This window comes from Monodon monoceros, unplaced genomic scaffold (genome assembly GCF_005190385.1).
Source record: "Monodon monoceros isolate NGI ecotype Baffin Bay Population unplaced genomic scaffold, NGI_Narwhal_1 Super_Scaffold_22, whole genome shotgun sequence".
In the NCBI taxonomy this organism is placed as follows: Eukaryota; Metazoa; Chordata; class Mammalia; order Artiodactyla; family Monodontidae; genus Monodon; species Monodon monoceros.
The window spans coordinates 47,756,642-47,767,891 of NW_021703779.1; positions in this window are offsets into that span (position 1 = coordinate 47,756,642).

Below are 11,250 nucleotides of genomic sequence, written 5' to 3' on the forward strand. Positions count from 1 at the left end.
GTATCATCACCTACACAGGCTGCTCCTTCACACATGAAACAGGTAGCAGTTTTGCCTAATACATAGAAACAAATACAGAGAGCCAAGCCAAATGAGGGAAAGGAGAAATATGTTTCAAAGGAAATAACACAACAACGCCTCAGAAAATACCCTACAGATATGAGGATAAGTAATCCATGTGATTAAAAATTCCATGCAATGATCATAAGGATGCTCACTGAAATCAAATAGATAAACCCAGAGAGAACTTCAAGAAAGAGTTAAAAAATATAAGGAAGAACCAATCTGAGCTGAAAAATACAATAACTGAAATGAAGAATACACTAGAGGGAATCAACAACAGATTAGATGATACAGAATGGATCAGTGATCTGGAAGACAAGATAGTGAAAATCTTCTGATCAGAAGAGCAAATTAAATAAATAAATAAATAAGATAGTTTAAGGAAATTCTGGGACAACAGAAAGTGTACTAAGATTCCCATGATAAGTGTCTCAGAAGGAGAAAAAAGAGAAAATGGGGTACAAAAATTATTTTTAAAAATAATGGTTTAGGGCTTCCCTGGTGGCACAGTGGTTGAGAATCCGCCTTCCAATTCAGGGGACACGGGTTCGATCCCTGGTCTGGGAAGATCCCACATGCCGTGGAGCAACTGGGCCCATGGGCCACAATTACTGAGCCTGTGCTCTAGAGCCAGTGAGGCACAACTACTGAGCCTGCATGACACAACTACTGAAGCCCACATGCCTAGAACCTGTGCTCTGCAACAAGAGAACCCACCACAACGAGAAGCCCACTCACCACAACGAAGACCCAATGCAGCCAAAAATAAATAAATAAATTATAAAAAATTAAATGATGATTTAAAATTTCCTTAACCTGGGGGAGGAAACAAACATGGAAGTCCAGAAAGTACAGAAAACCCCAAATAAGATGAACACACGGAGATCTACACCAAGACACAGTATGATTTAAAAATGTCAAATTTAAAGCTAAAGAGAGAATTTTAAAAGCAGAAAGAGAAAAACAACTAGTTATGTATAAGGAAATCCCAATAAGACTATCAGCATATTTGTCAGCAGAAGCTATGCAGGCCAATGGGAGTTGTATGATATATTCAAAGGACTTAAAGTAAAAAAAAAAGAAACATAACCAAGATTGCTCTATCTGGCAAGTTTATCATTCAAAATTGAAAAAGAGGAATAGAGTTTCCCAGACAACCAAAAAATAATGGAGTTTATAATCACTGAACTGGCCTCACAGGAAATGTTAAAGGGACTTTTTTAAGCAGATAAGAAAAGGCCATAACTTGAAATAAGAGAAAAATCCCATTTAAAATTGCATAAAAAAAGAATAAAATTCATAAGAATAAATTTAATGAAAGAGGTGCAAGACACATACTCTGAAAATTATAAGACATTAAGGAAAGACATTGAAGATGACACAAATAAATAGAAAGATATATTGTGCTTCTAGATTAGTAGAATTAATACTGTTAAAATGTCCATATTTCCCAAAGCAATCTACAAATTCAGTGCAATTCCTATCAATTTACCAATGGCATTTTTCGCAGAACTAGAATAAACAATACAAAAATTGTTATGGAACCACAAAAGATCCTGAACAGCCAAAACAATATTGAGAAAGAAAACAAAGCTTGAGGTATCACTCTCCCTGACTTTAAACTATACTTCAAAGCTGTAGTAATCAAAGCAGTGTGGTATCGGCACAAAAACAAATCAATAGAACAGAATAGAGAGTCCAGAAATAAAACCCACGCACATATGATCAATTAATCTATGGCGAAATAGACAGGAATATACAATGGAGAAAAACGTTCTCTTCAACAAATGATATTGGGAAAACTAGACAGATACTTGCTAAGGAGTGAGATGGTTCCACTATCTTACACCATATACAAAAGAAAATTCAAAATGGTTTAAAGACTTGAATGCACATATGTATGCAAAGACTTGAATGTATATATGTTGATATATATACACTACTATGTATAAAATAGGTAACTAATGAGAACCTACTGTATAGTACAGGGAACTCTACTAAATGCACCGTGGTAACCTAAATGGGAAGGAAATATAAAAAAGAGGGGATATATGTGTATGTATAACTGATTCATTTTGCTGTACAGCAGTAACTAACACAACATTGTAAAACAACTATACTCCAATAAAATTAATTTTTAAAAGACTTGAATGCAAGACCAAAAACCATAAAACTCTTAGAAGAAAACATGGGCAGTAAGCTCTTTGACATCAGTCTTAGTGATATTTTTTGGGCCTTTTTGCTCAGGCTAGGGCAACAATATCAAAAATAAATGAATGGGGGCTTCCCTGGTGGTGCAGTGGTTGAGAGTTCACCTGCTGATGCAGGGGACAGGGGTTCATGCCCTGGTCTGGGAGGATCCCACATGTTGTGGAGCAGTTGGGCCTGTGAGCCATGGCTGTGGGGCCTGCGCATCTGGACCCTGTGCTCTGCAGCAGGAGAGGCCACAACAGTGAGAGGCCTGCGTACCACAAAAATAAATAAATAAAGGAATAGGAACTCTACTCAATACTCTATAATGGCCCAAATGGGAAAAGAATCTTAAAAAAGAGTGGATATATGTATAACAGATTCACTTTGCTGTACACCTGAATCTAATACAACATTGTAAATCAACTAAACTCCAATAAAATTTTTTAAAAATGAACAAACAATATAAAATAAAAACAACTCATAGGTACAGAGAACAAATTAATGGTTACCAGAGGGGAGGGGGATTGGGAGGTGGGTGAAATAGGTGAAGGGGATTGACTGTATGGTGATGGATGGCAACAAGCCTTGTGATGGTGATCACTTTGTAGTGTATATCAATGTTGAATTATAATTCTCTACACCTGAATCTTTTATAAGTTTTAAAAAGATTTAAAAATTCTACACTGTTAAAAATAAAATAAAATAATAAACAAATGGGGCTACATCAAACTAGAAAGGTTTTACACAGTGAAGGACACTGTCAACAAAACGAAAAGGCAACCTACTGAATGGTTTTGTAAATCATATCTCCTGTAAAGGGTAATATACAAAATACATAAAGAACTTATATATCTTGGGACTTCCCTGGTGGCACAGTGTTTTAGAATCCATCTGCCAATGCAGGGGACATGGGTTCGATCCCTAGTCCAGGAAGATCCCACATACCATGGAGCAACTAAGCCCGTGCACCACAACTACTGAGCTCACGAGCCACAGTTACTGAAGCCCACACATGCTAGGGCCTGCGTGTTGTAACTACTGAAGCCTGCACACATAGACCCCGTAGTCCTCAACAAGAAAAGCCACCACAGTGAGAAGGCTGTGCACTGCAACGAAGAGTAACCCCCACTCGCTGTGACTAGAGAAAGCCTGCACACAGCAGCAAAGACCCAACACAGCCAAATAAATAAATAATTTTTAAAAAGAACTTATATATCTTAATATAAGAAAAAAATAACAAAAATAACAAGTAGAAAATAGGCAGTGGACCTGAATAGACATTTTTCCAAAGAACACATATGTATGGTCATCATGCCACTGAGCCTAAGCTCATACTGCTCACCACACAATAGGCCTATATGGGCAAGGAATAGTGACTTTATTCAGAAATCCAGCAAACTGAGAAGATGGTGGACTAATGTCCTAAAAAACCATCTTAACTCAGAATAGAATTCAGGCTTCTTTTATGTTAAGGGAAAGGGGAAGTGGGAAGGTTCAAGATTAAAAGGTAAAAGCCAAGTGCAGACTTCTTGGAGACACCTGGCCTTCAAGGGAAGCAGGACATTTATTTGTTCTTGTGGTTTCTCATGTAGGCTGGCACTCAAGGCTTCTGCAAAAGCTTCAAGTTATTAGCAGTTATTTTTACTTTACCATTCTTAATTTTGCTTATTAGCAAGATTTCTGGACTGAAAGTTAACTTATCTACAAGTAGTAACCATATCTAACCCAGGACTGTGAGATGGAAACTTTCTTCAGGAAACTTAATGAGCTATTTGAACACAAACAACTTTTTTCTAATATTTAACTCTTTATGTGCAGGGCTAAAGTTATAGAAAACATAAGCTGAAGAATGAGGGAGGCAGTTTCAACATGATGTTAGTTCTGTTCTTCCTATGTTACAATCATGCACATTTAAAGATGCTCAATATCACTAAACATCAGGGAAATGCACATCAAAACCACAACGAGGTATTACCTCACTCTGTCAGAATGTCTATTATAAAAAGACAGGAATAACAAGTGCTGATGAGGATGTGGATAAAAGGAAACCTTCACGCACTGTTGGGGGGAATATAAATTAATTCAGCCACTATGGAAAACAATATGATTGTTCCTTAAAAATTAGAAATAGAACTACCATAAAATCCAGCAATTCACTCCTGGGTATTTATTCGAAAAAAAAAGAAAATACTAATTTGAAAAGATATATGCACCCCTATGCTCATTGCAAACTTATTTATCATAGTCAAGATATGGAAGCAACCTAAGTGTCCATGGATGGATGAATAAATAAAGAAGATATGAATAGCATTCCTTTGTATATATGCACAATAAAATGCTATTCAACCATCTGTAAAAAATGAAATACTGCCATTTGTGTCCACACGGATGGACCTAGAACGTATTACACCAATTGAAATAAGTCAGACATAGAAAGACAATACTTGGAATCTTAAAAACGAGTTATAACTGATTCACTTAGCTGTACAACTGAAACTAACACAACCTTGTAAATCAACTATATTCCAATAAAAATAATAAAAAAGAAAGAATGACATGGTCATTGTGGATATGATAAAAACTGGTTGGAACTGATTAGACCCAAGATGGCAGAAGGTTTGACTTCCAGCAGAACTTGAGCCTCATTATATACTCATTGTAATACATTAGCGTATGTTAAATGACACACCAACAGGTGCCATGACAGTTCAGAGGCTGACCATAAAAGGCCAAAAAGTGGGTGGGTCCCTATTACTGGAAATCCTCACCCCTTCCTAGAAATAGTTGGAATAATCCTCCCACTCTTTAGCCTATGAAATTACACAGCCATAAAAACTAACCACCCCATATTTTGGAGTCACTCTCGAATTTTGAGATTGACCACATTCTGTCTATGGAATGTGTATCTTCCAGGGCCTCTCGCCTTCTGAGATGGCCCACACTCTATCTGTGGAGTGTGTATCTCTCTCAATAAATCTACTACTTACCTAACTAAAAACAAAAAATAAACAAAAACAAAAACAAAAAATGAAACAAATGAACACACAAAACAAAACAGAAACACACTCATGTATACAGAAAACAAACTGGTGGTTGCCAGAAAGGAAGGGGGATTAGGAGTGGGAGAAATAGTTGAAGGAGTTTAAGAGGTACAAACTTCCAGTTCTAAAATAAATGTCATGAGGATGTAATGAACAGCATAGGGAGCATAGGGAATATTGTCAATGATAACTTTTTCTGGTGACAGATAGTAACTAGACTTATAATGGTGATGATATTGAAATGCATATATGTATTGAATCACTATGATATATATCTGAAATAAATATGATATTGTATGTCAATTATACTTTAACAAAAAGGAAACACATTTACATATAAAGAATCATATAAAGACAAAGCAATGGAGAGAAGTATACCATGCCAACTCTAATCTAAATAAAGCTGCAGTGGCTATACTAATTTCAGACAAAGAAGACTTCAGAACAAGTAAAATCATATGAATAAAGAGGGGTATTATATAATGATAAAGAGGTCATTTCTCCAAGAGGACATAACAATCCTTAACGTGTACATTCCAATCAGCAGAGTGTCAAAATACTTGAAGAAAAAATCTGATAGAATTTTGAGGAGAAATAGATGAATCCACTATGATACTTGGAAACTTCAACAACTGTCTATCAGAAATAGAAAGATCCATTAGACAGAAAATCAGTAAGAGCACAGTTGAACTCAATAGCACCATCAGTCAACTTGATTGATTAATTCATCCACCAATAGCAGAATATAGATTCTTTTCAAGTTCACATGGAACATTAATCAAAATAGATCACATACTGGATTATAAAACACACCTTAACAATTTTCAAAGAATGGAAATCATATAATCTATGCTTCTAATCCACAATGGAATTAAAGGAGAAATCAATAACAGAAGGATAATTGGGGGAAAAAAACCCCAAAATACTTGGAAATTAAACAACACACTTCTAAATAAAAAATGGTTCAAAGAACAAATCTCAAGAGAAATAAAAACTATTGTTAACTAATTGAAAATGAAAATACAACTTATCAAAATTTGTGAGAATAAATTAGGAAGTATTACCTCTGCTTCTATATTCTGAAAGAAATTTTAGATAATTGGTATAATTTCTTTCTTAAATGTTAGGTGGACTTCTCCAGTGAAAAATTCTGGGCTGAGTGCCTTATCTTTTGAACATGTATTAATTATAGGTTCAATTTCTTTAATAGAAATAAGCCTATTTTTTTGTCTATTTATTCTTGTGTGAGTTTTTTCAGATTGTGTCTTTCAAGGGGTTGGTTCATTTCATCAAGGTTATCAAGTTTATGGACATAGAGTTGTTCACAGTATTCCTTTATTATCCTTTTGATGCCCATGGAATCTCAATGTGACTTCTTTAATTTCTGGTTGCCAATTAAAAGTCAAATAATAATAAGCTAAGAAGAAAGAAAAGAGAATTTTACTCAAGCCAAACTGAGGATTATAACTCGGGAAACAGATTCTGAGAAGTCCTGAGAACTGCTCCACTGATTAGGAGTTAGAGATACAGTTTTATACATTTTTGAGACAAAGAAATTATGTAGCATATTGACAGGTTAGCATTGGGCACATAGTTCAATCAACAAAGTTTTTTTCAATTATGCATGTACAGACAAGACTTTGGTCAATGGGACCCCTTGTATGAGATGAAAAAGAAATATATTAATCATAGAATTACAACATTATAATGCTGGCATCTGAGAAAGGGTCCAACTTTTCCTCAAAGGTTGATTTCATCCTCCTGCTTTAAGGAGGTCTGGTTAATGTATAATGTAGATGCACATTGCACATTGGAAAAGGCTTGCCACAAAGGGGGCATGTCATTTTGTTTTTTGTTTTCTTTCTGTATTAGTTTGATTGTCCTGCCATAGACTATTTGTGATTTTCCTCGTCATGGTATTAGTATTTTGTGTCTGATGGGAAGGCAGTTTCAAGTGCACAGTCTTTTGACTGCACTGGACCACATAAGAATGAGCATGTAATGCTTACATATCAAGAGATAAAGAGCTGTGCCACTGCTGTGCTTACCATCTTGTGTGGGAATATTTTTCCCAGTTTAATGCTCAATATGTGTTCCTATGTTTTGCTCACAAATGTGCATAAATGACCTTCAGACACGCCCTCAGTACTTTTTATTCCACAGGGGAAACACAGGGTCCTTTTCATGCAGCAAGAGAAGAGTGTACATAGCCAAGTGTCCTACACCAGCTGCCAGGGTGGGGAGTACCCAATAACCATATGGGAACCTCGTACATTATTGGAGCTGATCTTGCTCTGTCTCTTCTCTATGAAAGTAAAGTGTTGTTCCAACCAGTGATTGACTGTTTTGTGTTTTCCTTGGCTACTCTGATCCAATGGGCAGAAGCGTTTGGAGTCTGCCCCTGGGATTAGTAACCAGTGTTCAGGGTGCTGATGCCCTGTGACAGATAGCTGGTGCAAGATATACTACTTAGCCATATCTTTTTTTTAAACTTAGGTTGGCTAGTGGCTTATAGATTTTATTGATCTTTTCCGAGATCCACTTCACTGATTTTTTTCTATTGGTTTCTTATTTTCAGTGTCATAGATTTTTGCTCTAATTTTTAGTTTTTATTTTCTTCTGCTTACTTTTAATTTAATTTACTCTTCTTTTTCTAGTTTCCTAAGGTAGAAGCTTAGATTATTGATTTTTAGTGTTTTCTTTCTTTCTAGTATATGCATTCAAAGCTATAAATTTCCCTCTAATTTTCACTGAATTGTACAAATTTTGATATTGTATTTCCATTTGCATTTAGTTCTATTTTATTTTATTTATACATTATTCTTTTATTCTACTTTATCTTATTGTGGAAAGATCATTTAATGTGAGATCTATCCTCTTATATGTTTAGTGTACTATATATTATTATTGATATAGGTACAATGTTGTTCAGCAGATTTCTAGAGCTTATTCATCTTGCTTGACTGAAATGTAATGCCTATTATTAGCAATTCCCTATTTCCCTGTCCACCTAGCCCCTAGAAACAACCATTCCACACTTTGATTCCATGATTTTTTTCCTTTGTTTTTGTCAGTTTTTTTTAACATCTTCATTGGAGTGTTATTGCTTTACAAGGATGTATTAGTTTCTGCTTTACTACAAAGTGAATCAGCTATACATATACATATATCCCCATATCTCCTCCTTCTTGCATCTCCCTCCCACCCTCCCTATCCCACCCCTCTAGTTGGTCACAAAGCACTGAGCTGATCTCCCTCTGCTATGCGGCTGCTTCCCACTAGCTATCTATTTTACATTTGGTAGTATATATAACTCCATGCCACTCTCTCACTTCATCCCAGCTTAGCCTTCCCCTCTCCGAGTCCTCAAGTCCATGGAATCAGGCAGTACTTGTCTTTCTGTGACTTGCTTATTTCATTTAGCATAGTGTCTATAAGGTTCATCTATGATGTGTCACATATTGCAGAATTTCTGTCTCTTTTAAGGCTGAATAATATCCCATTGTACATATATACCACATTTTCTTTATATATTCATTGGTCAATAGACATTAAGTTGTTTTCACAGCGTGGCTATTGCAAATAGTGTTGAAATGAACATAGGAATGCTAGTATCAATTTGAGATTCTGCCTTCATTTCTTTTGGGTAAATATTCAGAAGTGGGATTGCTGAATTGTATAGTAGCTCCATTTTTAATTTTTTGAGGACTCTCCATATTATTTTCCATAGCAGCTGCACCATTTTGCATTTCCACCAACAGCCTTCAAGGGTTCAAATTTCTTGTTACCTCTTATCATTTGTTTTTAGGAATATAATTTTATTTATATAAGTAATAAAAGGAATATACCACACAAATATTTTACATACAAAACATCTTAGAAACACAAAGATGGAAGTGAATTTTTATAGTTTATTCACACTGAGTCTAGAATACTAGGTGACCTATTGTCACCTTTAAAAAATGGAACCTTGTCACATCTTTTGAATACAAATTTAAATTATCTTTTTGATAATAGCCATCCTTACAGGTATAAGGCAATATGTCATTGTGGTTTTGATTTACATTTCTTTGATAGTTATTGATGTTGAGCACCTTTTCATGTACCTGTTGCTCATTTGTATATCTCCTTTGGAAATTGTTTGTTCAGGGTCTTTGACCATTTTTAATTGGATTCTTTCTTTCTTTCTTTCTTTCTTTCTTTTTTGCTATTGAGTTGAATGAGACACTTAAAATTTTGGACATTAACCCTTATCAGATATATGGTTTGCAAATATTTTCTCCCATTTCATGGGTTGCCTTTTCATTTTTTGATTTTTACTTTTTCTGTGGAGAAACTGTTAATTTGCTACACTCCAACTTGTTTATTTTTGCTTTTGTTGCTTATGCTTTTTATGACATATCCAAAAAATTATTGCCAAGACCAATGTCAAGGAGCTTTTTTCCTGTGTTTTCATAAAGGACTTTTACAGTTTTCAGTCTTGTGTTTCTCTTTACTCTATTTTGAGTTAATTGTTGTGAAGTCAATTTTTGTGCAAGACAGGGGTCCAATTTCATTCTTTTGCATGTGAATATACAGTTTTCCCAGCATCATTTCTTGAAGTCTATCATTTCCCTATGGAGTCTTCTTGGCTCCTGTTCTGAGTTGGTCTTGCCTATCAATAATTATGCTATTGACTAGAAATGCCTGGCAGAACTGACCTGGGCCCATACTATGTGTGGCAATCCCCCACAGATATTTCCCCATTTGGAGGCAATGTTGTGGCTGGACTGGCGCTTATGGTTCTTATTATTACTGAGAGACACACTTCAGCAGCAACCATCAGGGAACTATGAAAAGCCAAGGTCTATTACTTACAGGTCCTGGAGAGTACCCAGAACACCAGGGACCACAAAGGAATGTCATGAATACAGAGAGAGAAAGAGCAAAAACCAGGGGTTTTATTTTTACTGGGCTTGAGAGTGGGCTACTTAGGCTTTCCTGGGGTTACTCTTTTTTTCTTCCAGTTTTATTGAGATACAATTGACATACAATACAGCAGTGTATAATTTTAATGTATACAACATGATGTTTTGACTTACATACATCATGAAATGATTACCACAATACATTTAGTGAACATCCATCATCTCTTATGGATATAAAATTAAGTAAATAGAAAAAAATATTTTTCCTTGTGTGAGAACTCAGGATTTACTCTGTAAATCTGTACAGCAGTGTTAATTATATTTATCATATTGTATATTACATCCAGAGTACTTATTTATCTTATAACTGAAAGTTTCTACCTTTCACTACTTTCAACCTCCATCCACCCACCGCTCCTGGTAATCACAAATATGATCTCTTTTTCTACAAGTTTGTTTGTAATGAAGTATAATTGAGCTACAGTACAATGTTAGTTCCTGGTATACAACATAGTGATTCAATATTTCTATACATTTCAAAATGTTCATCATGATAAGTCTAGTTACCATCTGTCACCACACAAAGATATTACATAATTATCGACTATATTACCCATACTGTACGTTTCATACTCATGGCTCAGTTGTTTTATAACTGGAAGTTTGTACCTCTTAATCTTCCTCACTTATTTTCACTCCTCTGCACCCTTAATTTTTAACAACCACCAGTTTTTTCCCTTTATCTATGGCTCTGGTTCTGTTTAATAAGATTTAGCTATGATCGTTTGTTTTTTAGATTGAACACACAAGTGAAAACACAGAGTATTTGTCTTTCTCTGTCTGATTTATTTCAATTAGCATAATATCCCCTTAGTCTAACCATATTGTTGTAAATGGCAAGATTTTTTTTTAACATCTTTATTGGGGTATAATTGCTTTACAATGGTGTGTTAGTTTCTGCTTTATAACAAAGTGAATCAGTTATACATATACATATGTTCCCACATCTCTTCCCTCTTGCGTCTCCCTCCCCCCCCCCCCCCCCC